Here is a 12,442-nt window from a genome sequence, read left to right as displayed (position 1 = left end):
TGAATTCGCCGTCTACTTTTTTTTGCCAGTGCCGGCACTTTCGACAAGTCTAAAAAAAACGGCACTGGAATTGAATAGTGCAAATCCAAATTCGCCCTAAAAACGGCAAAAAGTGCAATCGGCACTAATTGAATATCCCCCATAGATATCATATGTTAGCTTTGTCTTCCTGTAACAGAGAATTGCTTCCAGATTGTCCTCCATAAAACAGCTACATTGTATCCACTGCTCTACACCAAATGCTATCAGATGTTGAGAGTAAATGACAATGTTTGTGTACCAGTTGCTACAGGTTTACCTCCTCAGGTTCTGTTTCTAACTCTTAAACTTTGAAGTGGTACTTCAGTAATAATAAGATGCTGGGACTTCGTAAGGACCATGGGGAATAGACGGGCTCCGCCGGAGACAGGGCACTTTAAGAAAGCTTTGGACTCTGGGTGTGCACTGGCTCCTCCCTCTATGCCCCTCCTCCAGACCTCAGTTAGGGAAACTGTGCCCAGAGGAAATGGACAGTACGAGGAAGGATTTTTGTAACTTTAAAGGCGAGATCCATACCAGCCACACCAATCACACCGTATAACTTGTGATAAACTACCCAGTTAACAGTATGAACAACAACATAGCCACGGTTCAACCGATAAACTATAACATAACCCTTATGTAAGCAATAACTATATACAAGTCTTGCAGAAGAAGTCCGCACTTGGGACGGGCGCCCAGCATCCTCTACGGACTACGAGAAATTGATTTACCGGTAAGTAAAATCTTATTTTCTCTAACGTCCTTGAGGATGCTGGGACTCCGTAAGGACCATGGGGATTATACCAAAGCTCCCAAACGGGTGGGAGAGTGCGGATGACTCTGCAGCACCGATTGAGCAAACAGGAGGTCCTCCTCAGCCAGGGTATCAAACTTTTAGAACTTTGCAAAGGTGTTAGACCCCGACCAAGTAGCTGCTTGGCACAACTGTAATGCCGAGACCCCTCGGGCAGCCGCCCAAGAAGAGCCCACTTTCCTAGTGGAATGGGCCTTAACCGATTTCGGTAACGGCAATCCTGCCATAGAATGCGCCTGCTGAATCGCGTTACAGATCCAGCGAGCAATAGTCTGCTTTGAAGCAGGAGCGCCAACCTTGTTGGCCGCATACAGAACTAACAGAGCTTCAGTCTCTCTGATTCTAGCCGTTCTGGTCACATAAATCTTCAAAGCCCTTCCCACATCCAGGGACTCGGAATCCTCCAAGTCCTGTGTAGCCACAGGCACGACAATAGGTTGGTTCATATGAAAAGATGAGACCACCTTTGGCAGAAATTGAGGACGAGTCCTCAACTCTGCCCTATCCGCGTGAAAAACCAAGTATGGGCTTTTATGTGATAAAGCCGCCAATTCTGAAACACGTCTAGCCGAAGCTAATGCCAACAACATGACCACTTTCCACGTGAGGTATTTCAACTCCACAGTTTTGAGTGGTTCAAACCAAGGTGACTTGAGTAAACGTAACACCACGTTAAGATCCCAAGGCGCCACCGGAGGCACAAAGGGAGGCTGAATATGCAGCACCCTCTTCACAAAAGTCTGTACTTCAGGAAGAGAGGCTAATTCTTTTTGAAAGAAAATGGATAAGGCCGAAATTTAGACCTTTATGGACCCTAATTTTAGGCCCAAAGTCACTCCTGTTTGAAGGAAGTGAAGCAGACGGCCCAAATGGAACTCCTCCGTAGGAGCAGCTCTGGCCTCACACCAAGAAACATATTTCCGCCATATATGGTGATAATGTTTTAACGTCACGTCTTTCCTAGCCTTGATCAGGGTAGGAATGACTTCCTCCGGAATTCCTTTTTCCGCTAGGATCCGGCGTTTAACCGCCACGTTGTCAAACGCAGCCGCAGTAAGTCTTGGAACAGACAGGGCCCCTGCCGCAGCAGGTCCTGTCTTAGAGGAAGAGGCCACGGATCTTCTGTGAGCAACTCTTGCCGCTCCGGATACCAAGTCCTCCGTGGCCAATCTGGAACAATGAGGATTGTTCTGACCCTGCTCATTCTTATTATTCTCAACACTTTGGGTATGAGAGGAAGAGGAGGAAACACATAGACCGATCTGAACACCCAAGGTGTCACCAGAGCGTCTACCGCTACCGCCTGAGGGTCCCTTGACCTGGCGCAATACCGCTTTAGCTTTTTGTTGAGACGGGATGCCATCATGTCGATTTGAGGCAGTCCCCATCGATCCGTGATCTGTGCGAAGACTTCTTGATGAAGTCCCCACTCTCCCGGATGCAGGTCGTGCCTGCTGAGGAAGTCCGCCTCCCAGTTGTCCACCCCCGGTATGAACACTGCTGATAGTGCGCTTACATGGCCTTCCGCCCAGCGTAGAATCCTGGTCGCTTCTGCCATGGCCACTCTGCTCCTTGTTCCGCCTTGCCGGTTTATATGAGCCACTGCCGTGACGTTGTCCGACTGAATCAGAACCAGTTTTCTCCGAAGCAATTCCCCCCCTTGACACAGGGCTTTGTATATGGCCCTCAACTCCAGGACGTTGATGTGGAGACAAGTCTCTAGGTTTGACCAGAAACCTTGGAAATTTCTTCCCAGTGTTACTGCTCCCCAGCCTCGGAGGCTTGCGTCCGTGGTCACCAGGACCCAGTCCTGAATGCCGAACCTGCGACCCTCTAGCAGGTGAGCACTGTTCAGCCACCACAGGAGAGATACCCTGGTTCTGGGAGACAGGGTGATCCTTTGATGCATTCGTAAATGGGACCCGGACCACTTGTCCAAGAGGTCCCATTGAAAGGCCCTCGCATGGAACCTGCCGAAAGGGATGGCCTCGTATGAAGCCACCATCTTCCCCAGGACCCGCGTGCAATGATGCACTGAAACCTTTTTTGGTTTTAAGAGGTTCCTGACCATGGCTATGAGCTCCTGAACCTTTTCGATCAGAAGAAAAACCTTTTTCTGGTCTGTGTCTAGAATCAGGCCCAAAAAGGTCAGACGCGTTGTAGGGACTAGCTGGGACTTCGGTATATTGAGAATCCAGCCGTGTATCTGCAACGTCTTCATGGACAGAGACATACTGTCCAGCAACTTCTCCCGAGATCTCGCCTTTATGAGGAGATCGTCCAAGTATGGGATAATTGTGACCCCCTGCCTGCGCAGGAGCACCATCATTTCCGCCATTACCTTGGTGAAAATCCTCGGTTCCGTGGAAAGCCCAAACGGCAACGTCTGAAATTGGTAGTGACAGTCCTGCACTGCAAATCTCAGGAATGCTTGATGAGGGGGGAATATCGGAACATGAAGGTATGTATCCTTTATGTCCAGGGACACCATCCAATCCCCCCCCTCCAGGCTGGTGATGACCGCCCTGAGTGATTCCATCTTGAACTTGAACCTCTTCAAGTACAGGTTCAGAGATTTTAGGTTTAAAATGGGTCTGACCGAAACGTCCGGTTTCGGAACCACAAACAGGGTCGAGTAATATCCCTCTCCTTGCTGGAGATGAGGAACTGTGACAATCACCTGTTGAATATACAATTTTTGGATTGCCGCCAACACTAGCTCCCTCTCTGACGGGGAAGCCGGCAGAGCCGATTTGAAAAACCGGCGAGGAGGCAAGTCTTCGAATTCCAGCCTGTATCCCTGAGAAACAATCTCTAATGCCCAGGGATCCACCTGCGAGTGAACCCAGACGTGGCTGAAAAACCGAAGACGAGCCCCCACTAGATCTGCCTCCCCCCGTCATGCGTTGGACTTTGCAGAGGCAGGGGAGAACTTTTGCTCTTGGGAACTAGCTGTGTGCAGCTTCTTTCCCCTACCTTTCCCTCTGGCAACAAAGGATGATCCCCGTACCTTTTTGTTTTTATTGGAACGAAAGGACTGCATTTGATAATGAGGTGCCTTTTTTGTATGCTGCGGGGGGACATAAGGTAAGAAATTCGACTTACCAGCCGTAGCCGTAGAGACAAGGTCCGAGAGGCCGTCTCCAAACAACTCCTCTCCTTTGTAAGGCAAGGACTCCATATGCCGCTTTGAATCGGCATCTCCCGTCCACTGTCGGGTCCACAAGAGCCGCCTAGCATAAATAGACATAGCATTTATTCTGGAGCTTAATAAACAAATGTCTCTCTGAGCATCTCTCATATACAAGGCAGCATCTCTGATATGCTCTATGGTCATTTAAATAGCATCCCTATCTAATGTGTCAATCTCCGTAGATAAGGAATCTGCCCATGCCACAACCGCACTACAAACCCAGGCCGTCGCCATAGCCGGTCTAGCAATAGTACCTGAATGAGTGTAAATGTGCTTCAAGGTAATTTCCTGCCTGCGGTCAGCAGGTTCCTTGAGGGAAGCCGTATCCTGAGAAGGCAGTGCCACCTTTTTGGACAAGCGTGTCAGCGCCTTGTCTACTTTAGGCGAAGACTCCCAGCGTATCTGATCAGTTTGTGGAAAAGGATACGCCATAAGAATCCTTTTGGGAACTTGTGGTCTCCTATCCGGAGATTCCCAAGCCTTTTCGCACAATTCACTTAGTTCAAATGAGGATGGAAAGGTGACTTCAGGCTTTTTCCCTTTATACATGTGTACCCTCGTGTCAGGGACCGGGGGTTCTTCAGTAATATGCAAAACCTCTTTAATGGCAATAATCATGTACCGAATACCTTTTGCCACCTTCGGCTGTAATTTTGCATCTTCATAGTCGACACTAGAGTCAGTATCTGTGTCGGTATCTGTGTCATCGATCTGGGATATGGTGCGCTTCTGAGACCCCGAAGGGCCTGGCGCCACAGGGACAGGCATGGACTGGCTACCTGACTGATCCCTAGCTTCTGCCTTGTCTAACCTTTTATGCAATAGATTAACATTTGCATTCAAGACATTCAGCATATCCACCCATTCCGGTGTCGGCGTTGCCGACGGCGACATGACATTCAAGCACTCCCCCTCCACATTAAGCTAGCCTTCCTCGTCAAACATGTCGACACACGCGTACCGACACACTTCACACACACAGGGAACCCCTTTCCTGAAGACAGTATCCCTGTCAAGGCCCTTTGGAGAGACAGAGAGAGAGTATGCCAGCACACACCCCAGCGCAATGATCCTGGAGACCAACACAAAATGTTTTTCCCCAGCAGCGCTGTATAATATGTTATCCGCCAATTATGTGCCCCCCCCCCCTCTCTTTTAAACACCACTTCACCGTGTGTAAGCAGGGGAGAGTCCGGGGAGCTTCCTCTCAGCGGTGCTGTGGAGAGAAAATGGCGCTGCTGAGAGAGAAGCCCCACCCCCTCGGCGGCGGGCTTCTGTCCCGCTCAAACTTACAAAAATACGGCGGGGGCTCTTTTATATACATGTACAGTGCCCACCTGTATATGTAATATTGTCTTTTGCCATAGGAGAGGTGTTTATATTGCTGCCCAGGGCACTCCCCCTGCGCCCTTGCTGCAGTGCTGTGCGTTACCTCCGTGAAGCTGAAGGCTTCTGCCGCCTGACGACTTCTGTCTTCTGTTCTTCTAGCTCTGTGAGGAGAATGGCGGCGCGGCTCCGGGGGTGGACGCCCAGTAAGAACCTGCGTTCACCCCCTCTGGAGCTAATGGTGTCCAGTAGCCGACGAAGCAGAGCCTATCTTAGACAAGAAGGTCTGCTCCTCTCTCCTCAGTCCCTCGATGCAGGGAGCCTGTTGCCAGCAGTGCTCCCTGTGAAAAAGTAGAGAAAAAATCCAAACAAAAATGCTTTTAGGCAAAGAACTCGGGAGAGCTCTCTGCAGTGCACCCATCCTTCTCTGGGCACCGTGTAAAACTGAGGTCTGGAGGAGGGGCATAGAGGGAGGAGCCAGTGCATACCCAGAGTCCAAAGCTTTCTTAAAGTGCCCTGTCTCCTGCGGAACCCGTTTATTCCCCATGGTCCTTACGGAGTCCCAGCATCCTCAAGGACGTTAGAGAAACTGGTTTATTGATCAAATGCATACAGAGTTTACCTGCTAGCTGCTAGAGAAAGTTTGTGCTTATTTTGCGTTGTATTATGCTAGAATGTTATTTTGTAGGAGTTAAATGTTTCTATAATATTCTGTACTAAACATACTAATGTTTTGTTTGTGTATCCAGTAAACTTTCCTATAAGCTTTATGCTTATCGCTGTTATGCATCTAATTGTTGAAGTATTTCATTTTTGCTGTATGAAGTAATGACATGTAGTAGTTATATATCCAAATGCTTTTATGTACTATATGTGTTGTTTTTCTGCTGCTCATGGGCAGCCAATGCTATAAAGCTAGACTTGTTTATAATTAAAATAAAAAAGCTTTTTTATTTTCACACCAGATTGGTGAACTGTACCTAGCTCTCTGCAGACTGCCTAGAGAACAGGTAAACCCAAACATTGCTATTTCAATAATTGAGTTGTAAAGGTAATATACAGTGGCTTGCAAAAGTGTTCATTTCCGTAAAAGTCCACAGATTTATTTTTCTGTTTTTCAAATGGCACACATTGGGGCAGATGTATTAAGCCTGGAGAAGTGATAAAGCAGTGATAAGTGCAAGGTGATAACACACCAGCCAATCAGCTCTAATATGTCAATTGACCGTTAGGAGCTGATTGGCTGGTGCGTTATCACCTTGCACTTATCACTGCTTTATCACTGCCAGTGGCTACTGACACATCAGCTGTGTCAAAGTCTCTGGATGTAGTCAGAGCTTTGAAAATTTATGGGCACTTTAAGACTTTTTTAGAGTGTGAATTGGCTCCTCCCTCCATGTCCCTCCTCCAGACCTCAGTATAGAAACTGTGCCCAGGAGACGGACATCTTCGAGAGAAGGATTTACTTTTAAGCTAGTGGCGAGATTCATACCAGCTCACACTTCAACCATGCCGCACAACATGGCATTCAACATAAAACATGCCAACACGCATGAACAAGTTCAGCAACATGCTGAAGAACAATTTCAACACAACAACTTGTGTAATACTATAAAAATAGAACTACTGCAGGTAAAGAAGCACTGGGCGGGCGCCCAGCATCCTCTACGGACTAGGAGAAAAGGATTTAGCAGTAGGTATTAAAATCCTGTTTTTTCTTAGGTTCTAGAGGATGCTGGGGTCCAATTCAGTACCATGGGGTTGTACCAAAGCTCCCAGTACAGACGGGAGAGTGCGGATGTTCCTGCAGAACTGATTGACCAAATTTTAGGTCATCAGCAGCCAAGGTGTCAAACTTGTAAAACTTTGCAAACGTGTTTGCCCCTGACCAAGTAGCTGCTCGACAAAGTTGTAAAGCCGAGACACCCCGGGCAGCCGTCCAGGACGAGCCCACCTTTTTTGTAGAATGGGCCTTTACCGAATTCGGTACCGGCAATCGTGCCGTGGAATGAGCCTGCCAAATCGTGCCTCTGATCTACCGTGCAATAGTTTGCATAGAAGCAGGACACCCAATCTTGTTTGGATCATACAGGACAAACAGAGCCTCTGTTTTCCTTAACCGAGATGTTCTCGTGACATAAATTTTCAAAACTCTGACTACATCCAGAGACTTTGATACAGCTGATGTGTCAGTAGCTACTGGCACTACAACAGGTTGGTTCATATGAAAAGAAGAAACCACCTTTGGAAGAAATTGCTGACGTGTTCTTAGTTCAGCCCTATCTTCGTGAAAGATCAAATAAGGGCTCTTGTGAGACAAGGCCCCTAACTCAGAAACCCGCCTTGCAGATGCCAAGTCCAATAGCATGACCACTTTCCAAGTGAGAAACTTCAACTCTACCTCTTGTAGAGGTTCAAACCAATCTGATTGAAGGAACTGCAACATCACGTTAAGATCCCATGGTGCCATAGGAGGCACAAAAGGAGGTTGGATGTGCAGGACCCCCTTCACGAATGTCTGAACTTCAGGAAGGGAAGCCAACTGTTTCTGAAAGAAAATGGACAAAGCCGAAATTTGAACCTTGATTGACCCCAATCTCAAGCCTGTATCCACACCTGCCTGTAAAAATAGGTGAAGTCGTCCTAATTGAAATTCCTCCATTGGAGCCTTCTTGGTTTCACACCAAGATACATATTTTCTCCAAATACGGTGTTAATGTCTAGACGTTACTCCTTTCCTGAAAAAACAAAATGGAGGCTGCGCTAAATTTGTTCAATATGACAACAGTAATGATGTATCTAATAATTCCACAATTTAATAGTAAGAGAATGATACACTAAAATATTAGGTAAATACACCATAAAAAATGCATGCATCAATAATAAAAATGTAAAAAGCACAAATCAATGAATGAATTCAGGGTTACCCAAACAGCCTTTGAAAAAGCTGCTAGCTGACTGCAGCGAAACGCGTCAGGTGTACAGGGACCCACGCCAGGAACTTATTGTCAGAAGACCGGACCATCCCCTTTCAATCCAGATCATCATCTATATTTGGAGGATCCTTAATAGCAAGCTGAACCGATGAACTTTACCTACCGTATTGCATGAGGAGCTCACCACCAAAAATCTCGGAGTACTACATCCTCTAGCGGTAATTTGCCAATACATTGGACATTGCTTACCTCCTAAAATCTGGATATGCTGGACTTTGACACTTTAGGGGAATAATTTTGGAACGGACTTCCCATATTTCCAACTTCCTCCAATTCCTGGCTGTTTGGGTAACTCTGAATTCATTCATTGATTTGTGCTTTTTACATCTTTATTATTGATGCATGCATTTTTTTATAGTGTATTTACCTAATATTTTAGTGTATCATTCTCTTACTATTAAATTGTGGAATTATTAGATACATCATTACTGTTGTCATATTGAACAAATTTAGCGCAGCCTCCATTTTGTTTTTTAGTTTATCTTTGTGGGAGTGACTTCCCCTTAATCTTTGAGGCCGCTGCTTGGTATAGCATCCCATACTCGGAGCACCTCTGGGTAACCAATTTGTTACTCCTTTCCTGGCCTGAATAAGTGTGGGAATGACTTCTTGGGGAATACCCTTTCGGGCTAGGATCCGGCACTCAACAGCCATGCCCTCAAACGTAGCCGCGGTAAGTCTTGCTAAACAAACGGCCCCTGCCGGAGCAGGTCCTCACGCAGAGGAAGAGGCCGAGGATCTTCTATGATTAACTCCTGAAGATCTGGATACCAAGCCATCCTTGGCCATTCTGGGACAAGGAGGATCGCTCAAACCCTTGTTCTTCTTATGATCTTGAGAATTTTTGGTATTAGTGGAAGTGGAGGGAACACATACACCGACTGAAACAACCCCTGGGTCACCAGTGCATCCACTACTATTGTTTGTGGGTCTCTCGACCTGGAACAATATCTCTGAAGCTTCTTGTTTAGACGAGATGCCATCATGTCTACTTGAGGAACGCCCCAATGACTTGTCACCTCTGCAAAGGCTTCTTGGTAGAGGCCCCACTCTCCTGGATGGAGATCGTGTCTGCTGAGAAAGTCCGCTTCCCAGTTGTCCACTCCCGGAATGAAAGTTGCCGACAGAGCTTTTGCATGTCTTTCTGCCCAGAGAAGAATCTTTCTCACCTCTGCCATTGCTTCTCTGCTTTTCGTCCCTCCCTGACGATTTATGTAAGCTACCGCTGTTACATTGTCCGACTGGATCTGTATGGGTTGATCTTGAAGAAGATGCACCGCTTGCAGAAGGCCGTTGTAAATGGCCCTCAACCCCAGAATGTTTATGTGAAGAAGTGTTTCCTGACTTGACCATCTTCCTTGGAAGTTTTCCCCTGTGACTGCTCCCCAGCCTCGGAGACTTGCATCCGTGGTCGCCAGGATCCAGTCCTGAATCCTGAACCTGCGTCCCTCTAGGAGGTGAGAACTGTGTAGCCACCACAGGTGCGAAATTCTGGCTTTTGTCAACAGGATTATCTTCTGATGCATGTGTAGATGTGATCCGGACCATTTGTCCAACAAATCCCACTGGAATACTCTGGCATGGAAGTGGCCGAACTGCAGTGCTTCGTAGGCTGCTACCATCTTTCCCAACAAACGTATGCATTGATGAATCGGCACCTGCGTTGGTTTCAGAATTTATTTGACCATCTTCTGAATTTTCAGAGCCTTTTCCACTGGAAGAAATACTTTCTGTACTTCGGTGTCCAGTATCATTCCCAGAAATGATAATCTTCTTGTTGGTTCCAACTGTGACTTCAGAAAATGTATGATCCAACCATGCTGTTGAAGCACTGTCAGGGATAGAGCAATACCCTACGCCAACTTCTCCCTGGACCTCGCCTTTATCAGGAGATCATCCAGGTAAGGTATAATGTTGACTCCTTGGTGCAAAGAAAAAATGTTCAGCGCTCCCCCTTTCCCCCTTCCTGAGAGTTTATATATTATATATACAATATAATTCACTGTTAAATAATATTCACAATCAATAGAATTCAAAAAATATATTTTTTATTCAAAGTATATAAGGTTGTTTAATTGGTTCATTATTAGTTTTTTTCTGACATCAACTTGGTATTAGGATTGGTAAACTGCATTTTATAACCTTATAGGTCCGTTTTACACCTCATAAATTTAATTGTATCTTAATTAATTAATTGATCAATTATCTGAGAACAATTCATTTTTTACATATGATTTTTTAAACAACCTTATATACTTTGAATAAAAAATATATTTTTTGAATTCTATTGATTGTGAATATTATTTAACAGCGAATTATATTGTGTATATATAATATATAAAACTCTCAGGAAGGGGGAAAGGGGGAGCACTGAACATTTTTTCTTTGCACCATATATAACTCTAGGGGGTGTTTATAGTACACTCTCCATTTGTTCTACAGCTGCTACCCAGACCCTACAGCCGCATCTAGGAGTGGCGCAGTACCTCACATAACCCCTCTTTATAATGTTGACTCCTTGCTTGCGAAAGAGAACCATCATCTCCGTTATCACCTTGGTAAACACCCTCGGTGCTGTGGATAGCCCGAATGTTAATGTTTGGAATTGGTAATGACGATCCTGTACTGCGAACCTCAGGTAAGCTTGATGCGGAGGATAAATTGGAACATGCAATTAAGCATCCATGATGTCCACAGACACCATGAATTCCTTCACCTCCAGACTGGAGATCACTGCCCTCAGAGACTCCATTTTTAATTTGAACCTCTTGAGGTAAAGATTCAGTGTTTTCAGATTTAGAATCTGTCTGACCGAGCCATCCGGCTTCGGGACTACGAAGAGCCTTGAATAAAAACCTCTTCCTTGTTGTTACAAGGGAACTAGGACAATTACTTCGTCTCGACATAATTTCTGTATTGATTCTGTCACATTTGTTTTGTCTTGAGCAGAAGCTGGTAAGGCTGATTTCAAAAATCGGCATGGGGGAAGGTTTTGAAACTCCAGCTTGTACCCTTGGGACACTATTTGTAAAATCCAAGGTTCCAGATCTGATTGTACCCAGGTATGACTGAAGAGTTTCAGACGTGCCCCCACCTGCGCGGATTTCCGCAGAGGAGCCCCAGCGTCATGCTGTGGTTTTTGCAGAAGCAGAGGATGATTTCTGCTCCTGTGATACTGAAGTCGTTGAGGACTTCTTACCTTTTCCCTTTCCTCTTCCTGCAAAGAAAGGGGTACTTTTGCACTTTTTGTATTTGTTGGCCGAAAGGACTGCATCTGATTTGAGTGATGTCTTCTTTGCTGGAGCCAGTGCGTAAGGCAGAAAATTTGACTTCCCTGCGGTAGCCGCAGAAACTAAGGCATCCAGCTGATCCCCAAATAACGCCACCCCTTTGTATGGAAGGGTCACCATATTCCTTTTGGACTACACGTCTGCATTCCATTGCCGAATCCACAGCGCTCTACGTGCTGAACTCGCCATGGTAGCGGCTCTTGATCCCAAGAGACCAATATCTTTCATAGCTTCCACCATGTAACCTGCAGCATCCTTAATATGACCTAACGTTAGGAGCATATCATCTTTATCTATAGTGTCAATACTCGCTGACAAGTTTTCTGACTACCTTTCTATAGCATTACTCACCCATGCAAAGGCAATGGCTGAGTAATGTACCATTTGTCACATAAAGAGATTTAATGAAGCCGTCCCAGGCGCAGGCAGAATCACCTTTTTAGTTAACCTTGACAGAGCACTGTCTAAAATGGGGGGTGACTCCCACTTTTTTCTGTCCTCTTCAGGAAAGGGTAAGCCCCCTGAATTCTTTTGGGAATCTGAAATTTCTTTTCTGGGTTAGACCAGACCTCTTCAAAGAGTTTATTTAGTTCATTAGATGGAGGAAACGTTACATCAGGCTTTTTATTTTTATTAAAATAAGCCTTTTCCTGAGACACAGGAGGAGTCTCTGTAATCTCTAACACTTCCCTAATTGCAACAATCATACATTGAATGCTTTTTGCCAGTTTTGGTTCAATCCGCCAGGAATCACTAATGTCGACACTGAAATCTGAGTCCATGTCGGTATCATTCTGGACTA

The 12,442-nt window shown here is 45.9% G+C and overlaps 1 protein-coding gene across 1 annotated transcript in view; it reads left to right on the top strand.

The window, feature by feature from the left end:
- The window catches only part of UBE3D (ubiquitin protein ligase E3D), a 493,536-nt gene that overhangs the window by 51,996 nt on the left and 429,098 nt on the right, over positions 1-12,442 (top strand). The window lies entirely within an intron of this gene.

This window comes from Pseudophryne corroboree, chromosome 4, assembly GCF_028390025.1.
Source record: "Pseudophryne corroboree isolate aPseCor3 chromosome 4, aPseCor3.hap2, whole genome shotgun sequence".
In the NCBI taxonomy this organism is placed as follows: domain Eukaryota; kingdom Metazoa; phylum Chordata; class Amphibia; order Anura; family Myobatrachidae; genus Pseudophryne; species Pseudophryne corroboree.
The sequence above is the reverse complement of the archived record's forward strand: the minus strand, read 5'-3'. Positions and strand labels throughout refer to the sequence as shown.